Source organism: Pocillopora verrucosa, chromosome 6 (genome assembly GCF_036669915.1).
Source record: "Pocillopora verrucosa isolate sample1 chromosome 6, ASM3666991v2, whole genome shotgun sequence".
Classification (NCBI taxonomy): Eukaryota; Metazoa; Cnidaria; class Anthozoa; order Scleractinia; family Pocilloporidae; genus Pocillopora; species Pocillopora verrucosa.
The window spans coordinates 11,554,685-11,578,732 of record NC_089317.1 but is presented as its reverse complement, the minus strand read 5'-3'; the positions used below and the strand labels follow the sequence as shown (position 1 = coordinate 11,578,732).

Here is a 24,048-nt window from a genome sequence, read left to right as displayed (position 1 = left end):
TTATAGGGCGAATTCTGTATTAAAGTCAGGTACACAATACTGACGAAATATGTTCAAAAGTATAAGGAAATAGAACCCCATTCTAAATCCTGTTGGCTTTGTTTGGCCTGGTCTCAGGTACCCAAAATTCACTCCGTTTGACCAGCACGCAGGACTAGCGCATATTCTGTTCCTGTGTGAGGGCTCAGGTTGCGGCTCCCATGGACAGCTAAGAAATAATGTGTTTGTGTTACTGATGGCTGAGATCAGCGAATTGATGCAATATTGGACTTGAAACTAAAACTGCCTTACTTAAGATTTGCGCGAATATTTGCATGTGTGGCGTTCGGGGATATACTATTTTAGGACAAGAATCCATTCCATTTCTCATTCCAATTACACTGAATACTCGACCTGATATCACAGATGTGACAGACTGTACTTTGGAGTGATTACAACCGTCACTTTTCCCTTATTTAAAGGCCGGGGAAAGGAATATGAAAAATGCTGTGCGTTCGGGTTTTAGGGTTTTTTTCAGGTTTTTTAAAATTTCCGTGAATCTCTGGGTTTGAGAGGTTGTGTAACCTGCAAGCACTACGTTACCCCGCTATGTAAGATACATAATTGTTTCAGTCCACTCTACAACAGGAAAGAAATTAATGAAATATCCCTCAGTATTCTGCGATTATCTATTGAAAGGGTTGTACAATCCGCAGGCCAAGTGTTTGCCTTATTAGCTTAAAGCTATGAGAGAAAATATAATTTCGCACCAATGTCATGCATGTTTTGACATGAAAAAGAGGCTCACTAAGAACCACTGTTTGCGACAATTCTTATGTTCCTTCCGATTATATCTTTAGCTCTTTAATGGCAGAAGGCAAGCCATGCTAACCATCTGCAATTATGTTCACATGACCAAGCATGTGACCTCCAAGGGACCTAAATACGCCTCCCTGCCTTAAAATGAAATCATATTTCCAAATCTTTTATTTACACCACCTTTTTCCTCAGAGCCAATACATGTTGCCAACTAAAAGCACGCGCCTTATGACTATTTTGGTCTGTTTAGCTTTCAAAGTTACTCATCTCTACTGTTAATCGACAGAAAGCTAACCTTTTTAAACTGGACACCTTATATGTCGACGATTTTCCGGTTCCTCTTCAAAGCTGCTCTATTCATTGCTTTCTTCTGAGTCACTGATGCAGGTCAGGCCAGTGGGGGTTACTACATGATTCATCGATCTGCCATGCAGAAGCAAACTTCTGCGCAAGCAAGTACCTGTGTTGCCACAGAAGCAGTTTGCCTAGCCAGGCAGAATGTTCTTGCACTTGCACGTCGGTCAGCTCAAGTAGACTAACTGGTGCTGGTGCGGTTGATGATTGGCAGTTAGTACGAGAAGGTCCCTGCCGCATGTGCACCCACCCATGACCATCCGGTGATCCAAGATCCTGCATAGCCTTCAAAGAGCATGACTCCAACCGAAAGCCTGGTAGTTTGAATGCTCAAGAGGTTGAAGTAGACAACGGTTGCGGGTGGAAGCATTTCATTTTTTTTGCTGATTCTGGCAGAACATAAGGATAACACAAAATGATCTGACATGCTTGTCTTTTGGGGGGTATGTATAAGCTGCAAACATTCGCTTCTCTATTGCCAGGTCTGCAGAGAGTAACCGAACGGAAATTGCACAGTTTACCAATTCTCAAAAATTTAGCATTCACGTTTAAAATGATCTAAAGTGAAATGAAAGTTGAAATTGTACAGCAAACGCAACAAAGGTCGATAGCTACAAATTTAAATTGCTGGCAACGAAACTAGAAATCAATGGTAGAAATGAAAACATGCTGAATTATATCATCCGAGCCATTCACATTTTTGCGGCTGGCCAAATACTTTTCCCCAGGTCTTGGTACTGGAGTGGCAAAACCTCCGATTAACAACTGGAAGTACATGAATGTTCCCTTCGTTGATGCTTACCTCCTTTAAGAAAGTCGCCGAGTACTGGTAAGGACAAGGTGGACTTGCAGGACAGCCAGGAAAAGAGCGGGCGCAGAAGATTTTGTCTGTAGAACTGCCATGCCATTGATAATAACACCCGCTGGATTTGTTGATGCTGTAAGGTTGCTGACACTGTGTGAACGTCTTTCTCTAGAAGAGAGCATAACGGGTTCTTAACAACTTGGTAAGATACTTACTATTAGTGAGTGAATAGGCGATTGAGGGACAGTTCGAAGCTAAGCACATCTTTTAGGCAAATTGGATGCTACGAGGAAGCCTGACAAACAAGTCCTTGTTGGGGTGAACAGCCAATTAGTTTATTGCTGGAGTTGACTTCGAGCTTCTTATTTACGGTGCTGAGACTTTGGATCTTGCTGTTTGAAATCGGGAACCCTAGCAAGGAGACAAATATAAAGCTACGTAGTCTATAAAGCACTAAGTGGAAAAACTGTGAGTCCTGAGGGTTTACATTGGGGACATGCAATTGAAAACAGAAAACTAAAGGCTGCCCCTCCTAGAAAGGAAAGTTAACGAGCTGTTTTATCTTAGTATTCAAGCCCTATGTTGCTTAATCTTGGAACCAGTGTATCTTGTGCAAGATACTTCACTCTGTCTGAAGACTAAAAAAATCGTTTTTGTGTAACAGTAACGCTGGAGGTGATTTATTAACCAAGCAAGTTTTAAAACAGTCAGAACAAGGAAAAGATATATTGGATATCACTATGCTTTCATTTAGGTTTTCAGCCAATGAAAAATAAAGGCCTATCGAAGTAAAGGGGAAATGGTTTAAAAAAAACTTGTTCTCAATCAGGGAGTTACCCCCAAGTTTAGTTGTTGATATTCTAGATGCATGGAAGAAATTTTCTGGAGGGTTGGTGAGTTAATGTTATAGGACTGCACCTCTCAAACAAAAACGTTTTACCATCAGTGGATTAAGTGTCAAGTACCATGGTCAACACTCATTGAAAGCTCGGTTGCAGCAGACAAATTTCGGTAAATAAGTGTGCACTTCTTTTCCTACAAACATTTCAAACATTTCAAGCCTTACAAACTTTCAATCAAGTCCATCAATTTTTGATCTCACTTTAAGAGAGTCGAGTTACACAAAAGCCCACCAAACTATTTAATTTTTGCGAAAAAAGAAAAAAAATAAGAAATAAGCAATAATTACCATGGCGACGCAACACTTTTCATGAAGAATTATAATTGACAGGTAAAATATAAGGTTTACTGCGAACAGAACCCAAAGATAGGTGTTCAATTTCAATGTGCTTAACACTGTGATTATCAAATATTTATTTGTTTGCAAGAGGGCACGTGATAAAAAATTTATTCGTTCAAACAAGTAGTTTACATTTCTATCGCCCATGCGAAAGCTGAAATACTTATTAGCACAAATTATAATTTATTCAGCCTGTTTCAGCATCTAGGGAAGTAAAACGAAGCAAAATAGTTCTGAAACGCAATCCCGACCGAAATCGCCCGTGTTTTTTCGTTATGGTTTTTCACTTTAATTTGATCAAGGGAGGCTCTGTTCTTCAAAACGTTCTTAGATACAATATATAATCCTGGAACCAGTGTACAAAATGAGGAATGTAGTGGATTCAAAATTAGGTTTTCAGCTTTTTTTGACGAGATGGAGGATCCTCTCACATGCACTTGTATAGGGCACTGAGGCACTTGTCTTCAGGCTCAAAATTAAGGATTTTCACTAGAAATTAGGTGCGCACGACAATGTTTTGACGTTCGATAACACGTAAAGGTATACGTCACAAATTTTCATGGTAGCTAACAGAGAAATTAAAAATAGCTCTCCTGGTAACGACATAGTAGGTATTATTTTTCTTGCTGCAGTATTGCACATTGACTTGTCATGTGTGCAATGTGGTAGTTGAAGTATTTTGCTTTTAGTCAGCATTCTAACCATGGTCGGATGACTTTCTGCAATTTTCACTACAAAAGCATTATATTTTCTGCCCAAAGCACTCTATGGAGTGATACTAAAAAAAACCCCACACGATTAATACGTGAGTGTTGCATTATCATGCACCCTCTATACTTTTACAGGAGGTTCTGGATTTATAAACAGGGGGAATGTATGAGCCATGAAATAAACAGAGATTAAGATTTTGATTGAATTTACCTTTTTAGACAAACCCGAAGGTGCAAGGCTCACTACCAATGCTCCACAAAATACTGTCACTGAAGGAGGACACTGTTACATTTTAAGTGCATAGTTAATGCTGATGTGCCTCAAGTGTCAATTTTACAAAGTTTCAATTCAATGGGCCGCCTCCTAAGTAATAATCAGCAACAGTGATTATACTCTCAATGACGTCAATCGGATATCAGCACTATGGCAAGTACAAAGTGTGTCCCACATAATGATCGCTGGAGACGGAATAGAAGCCACTGTGAGGCTTTACTCATAAATGGTGGGTAGAAACATTCTTTGAGCCATTTTGAATACTTTGCCAATCAATTTATAATCCGAAATGGGAAAAACCTTTTTTACCAGTTGACTTGCCATCAATAAAAATTTCTACACTGCGAATTATTACAAAACCCCGAACAGGGAAGAATAGAGACCCTGGTATTCAGGTTGCCCCGCTATAGGCTTTTCCTGGGAGTAATGGGAATGAATAGAGAATTTAAGGTGGGTGAGGGGAAGGAGAAAAAAGTCTGGGACGAGGCACATTTTGTGTGGCTTTAAAAACATCTTTGCATTGCTCTCCAGCTAAAGAGGTGTCTCCTTCGCAAGTGTTTCTCAGCTTTCCACACAATGCTCCCACCCTAGGTACCTGGGAAAAGTGCTGGTGAAGGCTGCCTTTATTAAAAATTTTACCAGTGCCTAATGATAATGGGTGCCTAATGGCAAAAGTTGTGCCTAATGATAATAAACTGGTGCCTTATAGTGATAGACTTGTACTTAATAATGTTAGACAGTGCCTAATATTGATGAACTGATGCCTAACAATGATGAACAGGTGCCTAATGAGAAAAGAACAATGCCTAATTATGATGAACTTGAGCCTTATAATACGGATACAAATCTAATAATGATTGACTAGTGCATGATAGAAACAAAAAAATGATTTTGTGGAAATGGCATCCCATGGTTACCCTAGACTGTTTTTAGACACAAGAAGTCTGTAATTTGTGTAACTTTATGGGAGCATTTACAAGGTTGTACATTTAACGTGTAGCAAAAATCCTGGAATTTAGGTACAAGTTTGAGATTAATCCCAGATTTGATTTTATTTTTTGGTTAAAAAAAAACCCAAGACATTATTCCAGAGCAATTATCTTGTGTCTTCCAAAAACTGTGAACTTCTGCTTTTCAGTAGAGTATTTTAAAACAGATGCAATTCTGATTAGCTGACATAGTGAAAGTTTGTTTCCATTTTTTGATATATTTTTATGTATGTGCTACATTTTATAATCTTATTTCTATAGCATTTGAAGTGGATGGTTTTGAACCAACTTGCATTCTAATATTATGGTGTGAGAATTTTGTTGTTCCTCTTCTTATCTAGTTCCTGTCCAGTTTACAGAAGTGCCACAGAATATAACAGGTAATGCGTCAACTCCTCTGTTTTTGAGTTGTGATGCCTCTGGTTTCTGAACCTAAGATAAGATGGGAAAAATCTGAGATTAAACTGTCTAACACCAAACAGTTGAACATCTCCAGTAGTAACAGGAATGATGCAGGAGACTCTGTTTGCATCGCAAGCAATGGAGTGAGACCGGAAAGACAGTAAGAGTTTATGTCACTGTGCAATGGACGTCTTTATTTCAGTCTGTCATAAAAAGCTGCCACTGCTGCTGAATCCATAATACAGTCGAGCCTATAAGCGGTCACCCTGTATTTAGTGGCCAGTTGTTAAAGTCTCAACTTCTTTTCTCCTTAATCGCTGTGGTCACCTTTGAGTGAGTGACAACAACCTGTTTGTATTGTCTTCCACCTGTCATGAACAGTCTCATAGAAAGGAACCATTCAATTAAAACTATGATTTTTAATAAATTTAATCTATGTTTCTCTCCCGAAATTAATGTTAGTAATATTTTACGAGTTTTTTTTACATAAAATGATCAATTATGGCATAACATGGCCTTTTTATCATTTTTAATATTAACCCTATTCTGTGGAGTGCAATGTCCTGTGGGTGACCGCTCAATACAGGTTTGACTGTACATAAATACACCCATTTTCAAAACGTTGCAATTGAAAAATTCCCAAGAAATAAATACACTTTTATTCCAAGAAAAAGGTGACAACAGAATAAATTATAAGGAAAAAGGAACAGCACAATAGCTGATGTCAAGTCTTTGTTTCATCTTCGCACTATAAAAATGTTGTGTTTTCTCGATGTGAAAGAGCCATGTATCATGCATCTCCTTTTTGATAAGAAAAGAAAATTGTTTATATTTTCAAACTGCAAACAGGTGTATTTATATCTACACAAATTCACCAAACACACCAAGTCAATATCCAAGAAAAAACCTTATCAAAATTAAAATTGCCCACAAAGAGAGATTTGCATCCCATCCTAGAATAGGGTGGTGGCTGGGCTGCATGCGAGCGCTATACTTGTAGTTAAGCCCCTGCATCTTATTCAGCCAGGCTGGCTTGAAGGTGGACATTAAAAACCTAGTCTCCAAATTTTTGCAGCCCCTCCTAAGCATCCTGATTTGGACTTTCAACCACCTTCCAACCAAAGGGTGTTCACGCACAGATAACGTAAATTGGCCACTCTAAACAGTTAAAAAGCTGCCATATTGAAAACCCAGCTTCGTAACTCTTTACGCTGGCTAACTTACGTTATCACCTCCCTTGACAATACTCAATAACCCTACTTTTTACTTGAGTTTTGTAGTGCACACGCATCCAAATAAATGGGATTTCCGAGGTACGCACATCGATCGCAGGTGCGCATTACTTGCTCTGTTTCCCCTCTACTTACGTAATTGCTATTCATACCCTGCCCTATTTGGTCGTACAATCAAAATTTCCGGCTTGATGAGTTACTGTTATTACTACTGTTTTTTATAGGTATGGGCTACGCTGTGCTCTGCTAGTGAATCAATGAAATTAATTGATTCAATTTTAAACAAATACCTTACGTTTTAACTTTCTGAGTTACTTTTTGTGAAGGCTTGAAATTAATTACAAACGGGTTTTTAGGCCGCGAGTCAACCCATTTAATGACAAAATTTTCTACCAAAAATTCATTTCTAAACCAATATTCGCTGGCATTCAAAGCAATTTAGGAGAGAGAGGGAAAAGAGAGAATTAATAAGTTATTTATCGGCTTGAAGTCGTGACCCACATCTTTGCTTAAAAATAATGCCCAGCTTGTTTGGATCGTTCAGTGCGACCAATGTTGCTGCGTATTTTTGCCTTGTTCTAAAGTGTAATACGGTGGCATATTTTTCCTCTTCTCATAATTTCATTTAGTAAAATGACACAGTGGAGGCATGATAAAGCTCATAAATATTCTGATTGATATGAAGTATCACCAATTATTTGTTCAGTTGCTTATTGCATTAGTATTTATTCTTAGACCCGCCCACAATTCAAAATGTCACAACGTCATCTAAGAAGTCTTGGATTGGCCAGACAGTGAGCTTGAAATGTCTTTCTGATGGTGTTCCTACACCAACACTCTATTGGTACAAACCTGAAGGAAGTGAAATAAACAGAGTCACAGCCAGAGAAAACAAAGTACAAGTGCCATTCAGGAGTGATCAAGATTTTGGTCATTACAAGTGCATTGCTGCTAATGGACACATTCCATCTGATGAGAAATTAATAAAGATAAATCGATAAGTAAGTAAAAAGGTCCGTGTATTTTGCTAAGAAGAAAACTATATATAAGGTCTGCATCTTGCTCACTATCGCTGTTTCAGGTGTAATAGAAGTAAAAGCCAAATTTTCTTACAAAGTACTCGACAAGGTAACTCATTCCCTTTGTACAAGTCATTCGATTATTTAAAGTATAATACGTGTGGATAATTTGTAAGGTCCATAAATGTGTGTAAAATTTAAGCTTATGTTCAAACATCGAATAATAGATTTATCATTCTACTATTTTTTTCATTTTCTAACAATTTGGCCGCTGAGCGTCCCGTTCGCATTTTTCCCCTCTTTAGCAGCGTTAGACCTTCACATATTTTTCGCGTTCGTTACCCCAATGAGGCATACTGAAAGGTACCTTTTTGACATCCCCTCATGCGTGTATCCACAGGAAACATCCTCCACCATGGACTCTTAATTGTTCCCCTTTTTTAGGCTCTTGGTTGAATTTATCTGGTAGCTACATGTACATTAACTTATGATAATACAAAGACATACTGTATGATAATCACCCAAAAAATTTCTCCTTCCTTCTTTTTTTGCAAAATCCTTTTTTTTTTATGGCACTATGTAGAGAAACCAGGGAAAGCATCCATCAAATCATCAGAATCATTAATTCAAGCAACTTTTATAACAATAAGATGGACTGCACCAGCTGATGATGGAGGAAGTCCGATTACAGGATACCGAATGATCTTACAAAAGGGTGAAACTGAGATAGAAAAGGATGATATCACCGATCCTGGGACGACAAGTTACTCGTTTCGTGGTTTGGAGAAAAATACCAACTACACGGTGAAACTGTTTTCCAGAAATTTTGTATTCGAGGGAGACCCTACTGTAAGGACAATTAAGACCAAGTTTGAAGGTGAGGAATCACAAGTGATTTCGTGACTGAGCACTTTACACCAATCATTTTGCTGCAAACTTAGATTTGTCCCAGTTTTAACAATGTTATCTGCTTGCCGCATGATAAGATTTTTGATTTTAAGTGTTTGTCTCCTCCTTAGCGAGTTTACCTACGTTTTGAAGAAGCATAATAATAAATAAAACCACATGTAAACATGAGTGAGAACAGTAGACAACCTACGTGGCTACATTCTGTAAATGCTACCTGTTTTATCAAGTATTGTTTGCCTTTTAACATGCTATGTTACGGCTGAGCAGTCGTAACATGGCTGCGAAGTTCCTCGCACCTGTTATCGCTTTCGCTCTTCTTGTTATCGCCTCCTCAGTTGGCAAACTCCCTGGAGAAAAAAGCTTGTTGTCTCAACGGAAAATCCCGTGTCAGCTTATGTTTGGAGAAAAAAGAGCCGAAGCCCTGACAATCAAATGGCTTGGGAAGCGGAGCATGTGCACTCAGTTTTACGCTGTGTCATTGCCGAGTGCCTGTACTAAGTCATGCGCAATGTCAAACTCAAAAGCAGAAAATAGGTGCACGTAAATTGAGTTCCTTCCTGTAATTACGTGCCACAAATGAATGGCGAATTGTCCTTTCAAGCTATTTTGAATTCACCTCAGTACTTAACATAATTTCGCTTGATATACTCTTTGTTTTAAAAATATCCCAAAATAATCCTCGAACAATTTACAGATTATTTAATCACTGATAATGGTTGTGACTAGGTTTGTAACAAGAAGTTATATAATTATTAGAAATTTCACGCTGTACGTGTTGTTGAAATCAATCTAGGAGTCCCAGATGTGGTCGAAGTAGACGAACTACCAGGTGAAACAACAGACGATACAATTACCCTAAAGTGGAAGGAGCCAGAAAGTAATGGAAAAGTTATTACCATGTATACAGTGTACCAAAGAGTAGTGATTGATGGGAAAGTGGGACAGTGGACAGAAATAAAGAAAATCAGAGATGTTTCTGTGAGAGAATTGAAAATAGTGTTGGAGAGGAAAGGTGTATCAGTTTGCCATTACTGCACTAATGAGCTTGGTGAAAGCCTGAAACAAGAGAAAGCAAATATCCAGCAAGTCAAGGCAGAAGGAAGTATGTTTAAATGAATCTTATTTTCTACTTTCAAAGGTTTATCCTTTTCTTTTCTTAGTTTTCATGCCCTCTCCGTCTCATCAATATCGAGGTTTTTACGGGTGAATTCTTCGCTTGCAAAAACCTGAATCAATGTAAAAAGTTCACTTAAGTCGTGGTTGATATTTGTGCGCCAACCAGAGGCCTATTAGCTGATGTACGAGAAGTTGTTTTGCAGGGTACTTTATTACTACATTTCAGTTAACAAGTTAATTAAATGATAATAATTAAACGGCAGCAGTTACAGCAGATGGCTGTATGAATAATATCAAATTCAGAAATTACAGTCCTATACGGGACTTATTTATAATGACAGGGAAGCGACCCTTGACATGCAAACGCATTACAAAGAGACAAAGCCATCCATCAGGCGTAAATAGGGGGGCTGGACTCTGGGGTCGCTACGTTGATCACTGTATCAGCACTACTTTTTCCACCAGAGGGGAACTCTATTGTTTTAACCACTGTCAGTTACTTTCACTGAGCTCTAAAAAAGTTTTTTATCCCCACAGACGGCTTGGAAAGTACGACAAAAGGTAAGAATAACAAAGAAATTGTTAAATATATTAAAGTTCACAAAGCAACCAGGCGCATAATTAGACATGGTTTAGTGCTACTCTGGTTTAAAGATTTAATGAATGAAGTTACAACCAGTAATACTCCTGATGAGAAGGAACCAGCGGCTTTCTTTGCTGTTATTCCTCACATTCAGGGTGTTACGGAACCAATCAAGAGAATTTTGAATAGCCCAAACGTTTATGGTTATCAAAAACCTTTTCAGACCTAAGGGCATATTTTGCCAAACCTAAGGATCCAATCACAAATGAACAACTAACAGACGCTTTTTATTCGTGTAATGGCTGTGATCATGAGTATATCGGACTGACCAAACGTCACTTTGGTATACGTTTGAAAGAGCATCAAAAACTGGTCTCCTTTCGTGAGAAAGAAAATTCAGCTTTGTCGGAGCACACATGCTTAACTAACCATACAACTGGGTGGGATAATTTCAAAATTATCACCACTTATCGATGTTACCACCAGCGTCCTTGTTTGGAAGCCTGGCATATCAACTCTGCCCACGCTCCTTGCGATGGTGGTGGCTTACTGCCTGACACATATTTACACCTCGCCAGAAAAAAGGGCAGCCAATTAGTGAGCGTGTAAAAGGACCTCTTTGTGCAACGATTAGATCACCCATGACGAAGGCGGTGAGACATGAGTGTTGACAACGTTGGGTCTATGAACTGTAACTTCTCGGTTACTTTCAGTCCATTTTACAGTTGCATGCTTGGTTGCCAAGCCTTTGAACAGGAGTGAGGCTGAAGGTGATCTTGTTATGATACAAACCTAGTAGCTTTTCAAGTGTAAATGACTTTGTTATCATACTAACTAGATACTTGTCTCCATCATTACATCGTCAACTTCAGCCTCACTCCAAATCAAAGGATTAGCAACCAAGTACACAACTGTAAAATGGCCTGTTCATTAAATCTTTTAACCAGAGTAGCATCAAAACATGTCAGAGTGTTAAATTTTTACTCGTATTCTTCCGAAAACGGCCTTTTTCTAATTGTATTCCGTATCTGTGTAATTAAACAGCTCGTTTCTGTGAGTGATGTATTTCTACGGTTTTTGTTTTTGTCGTTGTTGGTTTTAGTCAATTGAACAAAATATTACTTTTAGAAATTATTATAGAAAGATTAGCACCTTTCTTTTCTTTAGTACCGCGTCAATGAGAGTTAGACTTTTGGTCATTAGCCTAAGCTATGTAGTGAGAGCAGTTTATCGATCAGGATCAGTGAAAATGTTGTTTGAACGTTACTTGATCAAGCTTTGTATAATTAACCATTTTAGGTCCTGAGGAATGTAACTGCCCATCTAACAACGTCTTGTTAGCCATAATTGGGGTTCTTGCCTTCACAATCCTTCTTCTAATTATTTACATAATCTGGCTACACAGGAAAGGTAAGTAAAAAAAATCATAATCTGTGTTAGAGGGTTTGGCTGAAAGATTCATTTTTATACAAAAGCAAACTTTGACCCACGTCCACATCATTTGTCTTTTTTTCCTTTCGTTCTTTTTCAGTCGCTGTAGGGAAACAGAGGTACGAATTTGCTGCCACTTGGATTGTGTCGATGTAATGTGCCAGATATGGTTTCATCTTGACACAAAATTCCACTTAAAGCTGATGAAATTGTCAGCTTTTTATAAATATTCGTATGCTTTATCAATTGTAGGACTTATGAAGATGAAAGAGGTGTTTACGACGTAAGTAACAGCTAAGACATTGAGGTCATGTTAGTGTGGCCAGAAATTATGTGATTTCATATTACCTCTACTTTCTACAAGAAAATAAACGCTTGCAACAATAAGAAGGAAAAAACGTGTAGGTCTACGAAAAAAAAGCATATTGCATCAGTAGAGGATACAATGAAATAGGGGAGGAAGTTAGATTCGATAAGGTCTTTGTCCTGTGGTCATGTCCTTTAACAAGGTACTCCAAGGATTTTCCTTGGGTTGTCCCTGGTTCAAGTGCGTGGCTTCACTTCATAGATCGATAACTGGTCTGCACCCGGTTGATATTTGCTTTTTAAATAATAATTGTTTTTTCGAATTTTTGGCCGTCTTATTTTCTGGATACCTTTTTTTTACCAAACGTAATTCTAAGAGCTGAGTACAACAGGAGTTTTTTTGTGTGCCTGTATTTGTGAAAAAGTTTCACTACCAATCGACAATCTTCATGTTGCAGTTTCTAGCTTCGGCAAATATGCTATGAACCTCAATCACTTCATTGGATATGATGGTTTCAAAAGCAGAGGACAAATTGTTAGTAATAATAAGGATAATAGAGATTATAAACTATTTGTAATCTTTTGCTGTGCAAGAATGTAAAGGTTTCTGTGATGAAATTGGGTAAACTGATTTTTATAACTATGTGGAACTTTTTTCTGGGATTAATAACAGATTTGTATGTGAATACCTTAACGGCATGTTGGTTTAATAGAATGAAACAGGATTAGAAGATATCGAACCAAGTCTACCCGATTCAAGAAAACTCACTCAGCCTCCTGCGGAATACATGGATCTCATAGAAGTGAACAAAGATAATATAAAAGCACAAAGAACAGCTCCAGGTGCTGATTATGTGCCTCTTCATCCGTTGACACGCTGCTGGGAAGTTCCAAGACATCACGTGACCATAGAAAAAATCATTGGTAAAGGTGCTTTTGGTCAGGTTGCCAAGGGAACAGCGGTAGGACTTAGAGGGAGTCCTGAAACGACCGCAGTGGCTATTAAAATGCTGAAAAGTGAGCTTTTGTACCGTAAATTGAATGACAGTCTTGGCCTTCAGTAATTCAGGAAATTTTACCGAGTTACCGTATTTTTTAGCTATTTACCATTTCATGATTATAACGTATGTTATTGTTTCGGTATTTCGCATTACCTTCCCTCTAACCAAATTTTACTCCTTGTTTATTACGCTCTAGCAAACGCTGTTGAATCGGACAAGAGAGATTTGATGAAAGAACTTGACACAATGAAGCAGCTGAAACCACATCCTTACGTCATTAAACTTCTGGGATGTGTTACAAAATCTGGTATGCTTTGGTTATGCGGGTCTAATTTTATTGTGCACATTTTGCTTATGATTTACTCTGACGTTTTTTCGTAATTAATAATTTGCTCCAATGGAGCACAACAAAAACCATCGCATGAGGTAATTTTATCTTTTTTTAACCGACATAGACGCTCCTGGATTTACTGATAGACTAAGACCAAATATTAGCCTCTGAACAAATCATTCTCTTGTGTAAGCAGAAACACGTTTTGGAAGAGGATATTTGGTCTTTACCCTCTTATTAGACCGTTAAATATTTTTTTCTCCTTCTCTTCGTAAAACTACATCTTATTTTCGTGCGATTTCTTCAAAGTATTGACCACGACTGGCTATTCATTTATTGTATTTATTGTTAATTTTTTTAGAGGGTAATGTATCAATTAAAGCGCTGATTTTTTTTTCCAGAACAGCTTTTGGTTTTGATTGAATATGTGCCTTTTGGGGATCTGCTGGGTTACCTGAGGAAGAGCCGTGGATTAAAAGACACTTACTACAAAGACCCGGATATCAAACCACAAACAAATCTGACGTCACAGCAGCTGATGAAGTTTGCTTGGCAAATTGCAGATGGAATGAGTTACTTGTCCTCAAAATCTGTAAGTTAATTAAAAAAAAAACACAAATGACAAACAATTCTAAAGCCTTCTTGTAAGTTGTATCGTCATATTAAGCTTTGTCTTGCATAGAATGTTATGTCTCACAAGATCACGCCCGGAAGATGCAAACGTACTCTTACCGTGTTGTTGACGCTATTTTTTTTAGAGCCGGGAACCCTCACAATTTTGAAGTCATCGCCTAAGTTTTATTTCAATGTGCGAATGGCGATATTTGTGCATCGTTGCAAATGCGCCCCATTGAAATAAAGTACCTGTGTTTTCCTCGTGTATGCAGAGGCAGAGACGTGAATGGATAGGATCTTTTAAGATATTCAGCCCAAACTAAGTGTTCAACAAATATCCATTTTAGTGACAAGAAAGAGAAGGAATTAAAACTTGAAATTAAAAAATTCGTCTTTGGTCACTAAACTGCCACATTATAGAATCCTATTTAGATTAAAAACTTTAGATAGGCGTTCTATGAAATAACTACGTATTGCACAAATAAAGTAGTTTGCTTCTCTTTGGAATATGAGGCAGTAATTATAGTGAATTTAATTCTCTGCCCTCTGGAAGAAAGAGAAATACGCACACCATATTATGTTGCTAGACGTTTCTATTTTCCTACCTGAACCATTTCATATCAGTTCTTTTTCTCCTACAATCGCTAATTTTTGCTGTTGCACCAATTCTTTCTTAGATCATTCACCGAGACCTTGCGGCCCGTAATGTGTTGGTTGGACAAAAGGAAACTTGTAAAGTGACCGACTTCGGAATGGCCAGAGATGTGCAGCAGGAAAATATTTATGAACGAAAGACTAAGGTAATCAAGAAAGAGGGGAGGGAGGTGGGGACAGTACTACATGTCGTTCAGTTTAGTGATCTTAAGGATCATTGTTGTGGTAAAGCTGATATATTCCTGATTTTGATCATGAATTCCCTGGATGGGAACCGAATGAAAAAATTAGCAATGCGTATACGAGTACAACTTTACATATCACTATCTTTGACTAGTCGCTTCCTATGATTTTTGAGCTGTTTCACAAAATGATATTTAAAATCTTTAGGGCCGTCTTCCCGTGAAGTGGACAGCTTATGAGGCCTTGTTGTATGGTAAATATACCACCAAAAGTGACGTGTAAGTATACCCGATTATTACCCCTAGCAATTTTCCAACAAGTTTTATCAGTTTTAATTAGGACATGAATTCTATGCTTTGTTAAAGGATACACATATTTTAGTTGTCGCATATAATGTTAATGTCTTCAGTCACCTAATTTATATTTATTTGATTTGTAATTCCACAGATGGAGTTATGGAGTCTTGCTGTACGAGATTTTCACCATAGGTATTATCGAATAGAAGTTTATGACGATATGTTTGGTTTCTTTTTTTTTTTATTTTTTGCTGCGTATTTACAAGGTATCGCGTTCAGTTAGACAAACGTAAAGAGCTTCCCCATGCCCAAAACCTCAAACTCCACCAAGTGACACTGGTCGTGTTTCAGTGACGGTCTGTTTTTCGTCACATTTATATTTCGATGGTCTTATGGTTCTTCCAGGCGGCTCACCATACCCACGAATGGATGGAAGAAAAATTGCAAACTTACTTCAGGATGGATACAGGATGCCTAAACCACAAGACGTCGATGAAAAATTGTAAGCTTTCTTTGTTCACTCGTTCTCCCTCATCGTATGAGGAAACATTCTTTAAATCTTTAACAGATCATTTGAACATTACCAGGTATCAGATCATGATGAAATGCTGGAAGAATGACCCAGATGCAAGACCAACTTTCACTGAATTGAAAAATCAGCTCAAGGAAATGGAAACCCTACACAAGGTGAGAATTTTGATCAATATGAAAGGTTTTTTTTCACGAAGGACCGACTGGCTTAGGCTCAGCTAATTAGGATTAAGCTTAACAGTACTGAGCCTAGATAGCGTAGTAATTTGTACCCATCTCTGTAATTTTAACGAAGTTTGGATCGCGTCTTCTTGTTACGTCACTGAAGCAAAGAAGCGAACCAGAACGTCTCAATGACAATTGACACTTAGTTGTTATTTAAAAGATCATAGGATGATTGCAAAACTTCATTGAGACGCACAAAGAGTAGCAGACGACGAAGCCATAAAACACTTTCTCTTTGAATTTTTTTGTTTTAAAACCAGCTGACGACTTTTTAGAATTACCTCTTTTCAAGAGGAACACTTTTTTACTGATACTGATTACTATATTATTTTTCTTTGCAGAAGCTGATCAACATGACAATTTACGACAAGCAGTTGTATGCAAACGTCGAGGATTTAATGGTGTAGTTAGATACACGTCCACAATGTATGACTGGCTAACATTTTGAACACTTCGCCCAGACAAGTTTCATGGATTAATCATCTTTTCCTTACACGCTTCCTAGGTAGAAATAGCCATGTTTGTTAAGCAGTAAGACTGGAACGTTGTAATTTAATTGACTTTATATTCTTAAACGCTGAAACGCTTTTTAAGTTTTGCCGATAAATTATTCTCTCATTTTCTTTTTAACATATTAAGCACTTACACGTATGCTTGACACAAGCGTTTGAGTTGAGTTTATTTTCTGGCCTATTCTAAAAGGCAGGACAGTGCGGAGAAAAAAATGCAATTTACCAGATTGATGAGCTCTCGCTTTGCTAAAAACATTTTGCCGTAAAACCCACTTGTTTGCAGGAAAGCTAATCGTGCGCATAAATTTCTTTCCCTAAGACCGCCTTTACCTGCTATACCAGTTCGAAATACTTTTACATTGAAGTTATAGGTAAAACTAACGGTATTCTAATCAAAATTATACGTAACACATTAATTCTGTTAGAAAGTTTGTTGTTTGGCCTAATAGCCCTACAGTTTTTTGCGTACCAGATACTATTACTCAACGAAACTGGTCTTAGATACGTGTTCAAGCCTTTTTTTTTCTTTGATACGTTGTTAATGTGATAACTAATTTTTTTTGATAATAAAAGTGTTGAAAAGTTCGGAGTTGACTCTTGTCTGCCTGGTGATGCCGAACACAAGTTTACATCTTTCACTCCCTGACAATAATCTATTATATCGTGATCCATCTCTCTAGATCTCGTTTTCGAAAGATGACAAAACCAAACCAGCGTTACTTGGGCAAAAAAGAGCTCCTGGAAGTGCAAAAAATCGCTTTCTTTTACATGTTTCAGGAGACTTACATCCAAGAGACCATGTTCTCGTGTCACTTCCACCAGAGGTTTAGAGTCGATCAATCTTACACAATTATAAACTAAGTTACCTTTTGGTCAAAACCCTTTCTTCGGCTGATATAAATAATTGCATTAGAAACAGTACCTAATGAAAAACAACGCTCTTTCAGTCTGGAGCAGAGGTTGCTTGAGAAATGGTCTTCACGTTCAAAAGAAGGAGAATTACGTTATTTTGCTTTTGGGAGCAAAATGATGCTCCAGCATACAGAGGAGAGAGGGGGGTCGTCTTAGCTCTGCAAAATGAATTCTCTGATATTTTTGTCATTTTTTTAAAGGTGTTTACTGACATTTCTGCAAATGTTAAACTTTGTCAAATACAAGGTGTGGTATGACTAAAAGAACCTACATTTTAAGATTTAAAGTTTTTGGAAGAGCAGAAATGGTGGTTGAAAGGAAGAATGAGTAAATCTTTTGACGCAAAGATTGTGTCATTGGTGAGCTAGGTTGCAGTCTGTAGTGGGATTAAGTAAGTTTACAAAGGATAGTTACTGTACTTCCCTTAGGAGTCGCTCCTTGGTGAGAATATTACACTTTGTCTGAAAAGGTAGTTGAGTTTGTAGGAGTATCATGAGAGTTATTTCTGCCGGTTAAATCATACCTTAACAGCTGTGTTCAGCAGTGAACAATTGGTACTCTCTCGCAAAATATGCAATTACAATGAGAACCCTAGTGAGGGTCTCCATCCTCTTCTCTTGCACTTCGCTAAGGATGTCACTTAACTTCCGAGATTTAAACACAAAACACAAAAAACGAACACAAAAACTTCTTTACACTGCTAATCTAAATATTTTTAGCTTTATAAGTGAACAACAGCTGAAATTTTTTAAGTTTTACCTTTTGTCGTGAACGCCACCGGCCACCCACATGTCGAGGAGTTCACAAACTTCTTGAAAACTTAAATATATATATATATTTAGGTATATGGGTCTGGGTCGGGTCGCGTATTGCTTCGCTGCCACTATCGCGCAGCTCATTTATTTCCTTCAGTTTTACCAACTGAACGCCAAGAACCGGCTAATGACTCCAAGTCTCTGCAATTTTTTAATTTAGTGGTCTTGCTTAAAAAATGGACGTAAGCCGTAATCGAAGAACCAATCTCGTTCGTACTATATTATGTGCACTATATTTAACAATTGTTCCATGAGCGCGCACTTGATATGGGTTGGGTATACTAATCTCGTATCCAACCAGAGCCAATGGAATTGTTGAGTTATTAAATATCTCACTTTTTTAAAATGCTGTCGGAGCTTACTAAGTTTGTTTTAACTCTCAATTTTTTTCCAAATAAAAGTCACCAGAAGTCAATGTCGCATCCGGTCGTCAAACGGCCAAATTTGAAACACATAAGCAACGTTTAAGTGACGTCCGAAGCTGAATTAAAATTCAACGCTAAGCAATTTACTCAGCCGGACACAAAATACAGTAATCTCCGATCCAAGACACGTTAAAGGGTACGACATACAATACTTACGAGACAAGCATTCAGGTGTGTTCGAGTTCCATCAACAAGTGAAAAATATAATTTTTTGCACTGTTTTTTACTTGTTTTGTTTCACTGGAACAGAGCAAAGCTTGTAGTCGAGGATAGCTTTAGTTTTAATATTCTGACCTTAATTCCTCGCTCCGAGTGTACGAGTTAACAGTTACGACCCTACTGAGATAAACATTCGATAAAGTCAATAAAAGGTCATGCCTATCCTAAAGTTTTGTGCACAGTTACAAATGTTTTGCTGCATGGTAGCGAACGGAGTTAGTGCGAACTCCTTAAGTGAAACTTCAAAGGTAAGTACCTTTCAATAAGGTTGCATTGTACGTTTTGACTTTTATCTTTTGTTACCGATATAACGTTGAGTAGCATTTGCTCTAGTTCATTTCTAATGTACAGAAGAAAGTGACCGCCTTACTTGCTGAGCTATACTTGAATAAATCTGAAACGGTGGAGGTCTCGGTAGGGGCGAGTCGGATGTCTCGATCGTGCTCCTCAATTCTGTCTTGCATAGATCTTCCAGTCTCTCCGATGTACACCATGCCACATTCACAAGGAATCCTGTATGGCTTAGTTTTCAGGATTCCCCGTTTCAAACGATGCCCACAACACCGGACACAAGCCACTCTGGAACGAAGTAAAGTTTATTGATCGTTACCCTTATTACTATACGCGCAGGGTCAAAGAGGCAATTCATATAAGACTTAACCCTGACAACATCAACAGGGAAAGTGGAATTGAAATTCCAGAAGCGTGGATGCCCACGATCAAAAAACACAACAACAGGAGAGCCTTGCGACAACGGACCGCCGAGGGAGCAAATCACTGAATGAATGAGCAAGAATCGAAATGCACTAATCAGAGCTGTTGAAAAACAACTAATCACAGCAGAGCATCATGCTTTATAAGACCACGCACGACCAGTCGACCTATCGCCAGAAAAAGACTAGCAGTATGCAGTCGAAACGTTGCGATCTACATCACACGTGACTACATTGTGAGACAAACGAAAAACTTAGCTTTTATTGCTATTCACCACGACGAATAATCACAACCTTTACACAATACAAAGGTTTTCTACATTCTACCAATGTAATGTGAATACCTAACCCTATCAGGAAACCTAAGTAACCAAAGGAGGGAAGAAAAGAGGGGGTGTGGGGGTTGGAGGTGGGAGGTGAATGAGATAAAAAAACACTTCATCTTCCATACTGTTAAAGGCGACTGATACCTCTCCCTTCCACCTTAATAGCATGCGATCCCTCTCCCCCTCCCCGAAAAAAAATGTTTGAAAGAGTGTTGCGTTTCTAAAGACAGCATTAGCTGCAGAGACGCTCAACTCCATGTATTTAAAAATATTTTTATCAAGAATTTGATCAAACCCTAACCCAAACTCAAAGGCTACACGAAGCGGAAAAATACTTTTAATGAATAAAGAGGATAAGTTTCTAACGAAACTGTGTTGCTGCGCCGGTGGGAGAGAATGACAGCCATAGATACCTAAATTGGACCCACCTACGCCAGTCGTTTCGTAAGTTTTATCGAACACCAATTTTTCAGTCAATACATCGGCCCCAAACCTGAACTCTACGGTCGCTACATAAACCACTGTATTGGCGCCACCTCCTCTACCAGAGATGAGCTGACCCAATTAATAAACGTTATTAATTTCTTTCGCCCGGCCCTGAAATATACCTGGGAAATTTCTGACACTTCTTTGGCTTTTAATTTCTAACCATCAAACTTTCAATTGAAGGCAACGATCTAACTAGCAGGGTTTACTTTAAAGCTACGGACTCACATAGTTGCTTGTTGTATTTATCTTCGCGTCCATTACACGTCAAGAATTCCATTCCTTTTTCGCAGTTTCTCAGACTTCGTCGTTTGTCTTGTGACGACTGTGATTTTCCGACATATCAGAGGCAATGTGCCAGTTTTTCGTTAAACGTGGCTTCGAAACAGAGAAAGACTGGGACGAGGGTATGAAATGTCTGAAGAATCACAGTCGTCACTACACAGACCTCTTAAGTTTCTTAAAGGGAGTTATTATCTAACAGTCCAGTCTGTTAATCTTTTGCAGTATGTCTCAGATTTCGCACTAAGCTTTTTAGAGCATGTCAGTTAACTTAAACTAATCTTAGTTCGACACAGAAATCTATGAAAGAGAAGTGTGATGTAGATGCTGAAGAACTTAACTCAGGCGAAAAGGTTCATGCGTTGTTTCCGGTGCCCAGTAACAAGCTTCATTCTAGATTTTTTGGACCTTATATCATTGAGAAGTTAAATGACCTTAATTATATAATGGTCACTCCGGATGGGCGTAAATAGGCACAGTTATGTCACATTCATATGTTACAGCCTTATGCAGAGAGAAGTGATAATCTAGATGAATGAGCCTGCACAGTTTAATGTACTTTTTTCTGAGACCTGGTTTCTGAGAACATTTTGTTTCCGAGAAAATTTAGTAGTGAGCTAAATAGTAGTCATCTCCAATGTGCTGCGGAACTTGGACTCTAAATTTTCACACCTGGAGAAGATTCAATCCAGGCCCTGGAGAAGCTACTGCACGAGTGTAAAGACCTGTTTCCTGATTTCCCCTTCAGGACAGATCAGATCTGCCATGAAGTGGATGTCGGTGATGCTGCTCCTTTAAAACAACTCCCGTCAAGGCTAAATCCAAGTAAGCAATAATACCTCAAGGAAAATGTATAGGATGTGCTCGAGAACGACTTCATTGAACTGAGTAGTAGTAGTTAGAGTTAGCATACTTTTTCTCAAACCAAATGAAGGCTAACCGATTTTTACAGACTATAGAAAAGTAAACAGCGTGTCTAAGGCAGACACTTTTTCTATCCCAGGAATGTACGACTTTATCGACAAAGTTGGAAAAGCCAAATATGTAACGAAATTCTACCTTCTTAAAGGATTCTGGCAAGTTCCATTGAAAGACCGCGCTAAGGAGATTTCAGCCTCTGTAACACCACAAGGGATATACCAATACAAAGTCATGCCCCTTGGTATGAAAGATTGAACTGCTACTTTTCAGCTCCTTATCGACAAAGTCATCCCAGATGTCAAGGATTGCGAAGCATACACAGATGATGTGATTATCTACAATGACAAGTGGGAATAATCTCTCCAAAAGTGAGTTTGGCCGAGCACAAGTCACTTATTTGGGGCATGTCCTTGGACAAGGTCAAGTAAAACCAGTTTGTGCCAAGTTGGAAGCGATAGCTCACTGTCCACGACCAGAGAACAAGGAAGGACTCATGCGTTTTCTTGGTATGGCTGGCTATTACAGAAGGTTTTGCTCTAATTTCGCCACTGTTGCAGAACTATTGACGCAATTGCTCAGTAAGAAGGTAAAATTTATTTGGAATGAACGATGAGAAAACGCATTCAAGGAGAGTTATGTCACAGAGTGCCCCTGTATTGACAGCGCCTGATTTCAGCTCCCCGTTAAAGTTGATTGTTGTTGCAAGTGATGTCGCAGTTGGTGCCATGTTGTCACAAGAGGATGATGAAGGTGTGTAACATCCAGTTTGTTTATATTATTCTAAAAATAGACTGTAGCGGGCCTATGTAAATTTATTGAGGAGAATTACTGTACTGTCTATCAGAGTCGCTCCCATATAAGAGTATTAATCGTCACTTAATAAAGTAGTAAAATTTATAGAATTATAGTGTTGTTTCTGTCGTTAAGATTAGACCGTAACTACAAAAAAGTATCTTTCGAATCGGCAATCTTAATACCCACGGTATCAACGAGCGCTTCTCATTCAACCAGTCTAAATTGGCCACCGTGAATAGTTTCAAAGCGGACGTTTGGAGCGTTAGGCCTTCGTCAGAGCGAATGGAGGAATGACGTGGCCAAAACTACGAAGTCGACTCCATCTACTCTCCTTTTCCGACTAACGCACAAGCTAGTGTAGAACGTTTCCTCTATCAGTGGTGACAATAAATCCATGACTCTCTCCTCCTCCAATTAAGAAATTTTAAAAAAAAGTTTTCTTTTGAGTCAGTGCTAGATGTTGGAATGAGATACGAAGGAGGAGATTTCACCTTGAAAAAGAAGAGTTATATTCTCTTTTGAAGAGAGTTTCTGGTCAAGCTTTGATTGGTTTGGGGTTGTTCATCATTCTGACAGACTGAGGGATCTTGTTGGTTTCTGTTGTTGAGCAGCCAGTTCAAGCTAAAACAAATTGGTCAGGTGAAGAGCTTCCATTTATAATGTTGATCCATGCTTTGTTGTTGTTTTGTATTTTACGACAATTCAGTAAAAATGTAAGCAGTATATTTGCTTGAAACCATCAACGGCCTCTAAAATCTATTGAAGGGCTAGTCTTCTGAACAGTCTATTCTCCGCCTGCTTTAGTTGTTAATGAACAAAATGTAACTAATTTTTTATCATCTTGTCGTATCCACCCCACTTGATGTTCAGGCCCCAGCTGTTGAAAGGGCGGATAAGTGCTAACAAAACGTGCTGCGCTATACACTGGATAGAGATTTATTCAGCGGAGAGCGTTTTTCAACCGTCGAACAACCGGAGCCAGATCTTTTCACAAGAAAATCCTGTTTTTGTTGTTCTTATTTCTGTTTTCTTTCAATTTTTCTCTTTATCTATTCATTCGTAAACTTATTTTTAAAGGGAGATAAAAAATATGCGATTGATATTTCCTTGGCATTAAGTAAGATTCTCACAAGTATTTAAGGCCAAAAACGGTTACTTTGTAATTCTAATCAGCGAGGCGTTTTTTTCAAATTTGATGTAGTCTAATATTAGACTTAAGAACAAGGTCTGACCGAAAAAATGCAGTTTAGAACAGTAAGAATTGCAAAGAATGTGTTGATTATTTGATTTTCGTTAGAACTCGGCGCTGATGAAACATATTATCATTTTTTGTTCCGTAGATAGATACACATGGAATGAGATTATTTTTTCCTCCCAGTCAGGTAGGGAGTAATTTAGTAGGTCGAGTTGGATTAAGCAATTAGTTATAAATAGTACACGCGTGACTGCATAACGTCAGCAATAACTTTGCAAGATAATAAAGTTCGGACATATCGCGGATTAACGCAGACTATTTTCCCGGACTCTCTCTAGCTTTCCTTCGTTAATTGACACACAAGTCTTACATGACCTGTAAAACGAATATGGAAACTCAGCTCTTAGCTTTAATTGATACAGAAGCTTGTCTCGGTAACAGCA

The 24,048-nt window shown here is 38.3% G+C and overlaps 1 pseudogene; it reads left to right on the top strand.

Annotated features, from left to right (window-relative positions):
* LOC131776718 (tyrosine-protein kinase receptor Tie-1-like) overlaps positions 1 to 17,072 on the top strand; it is a 32,663-nt pseudogene extending 15,591 nt beyond the window's left edge.
* Positions 17,073 to 24,048: the final 6,976 nt, after the last annotated feature.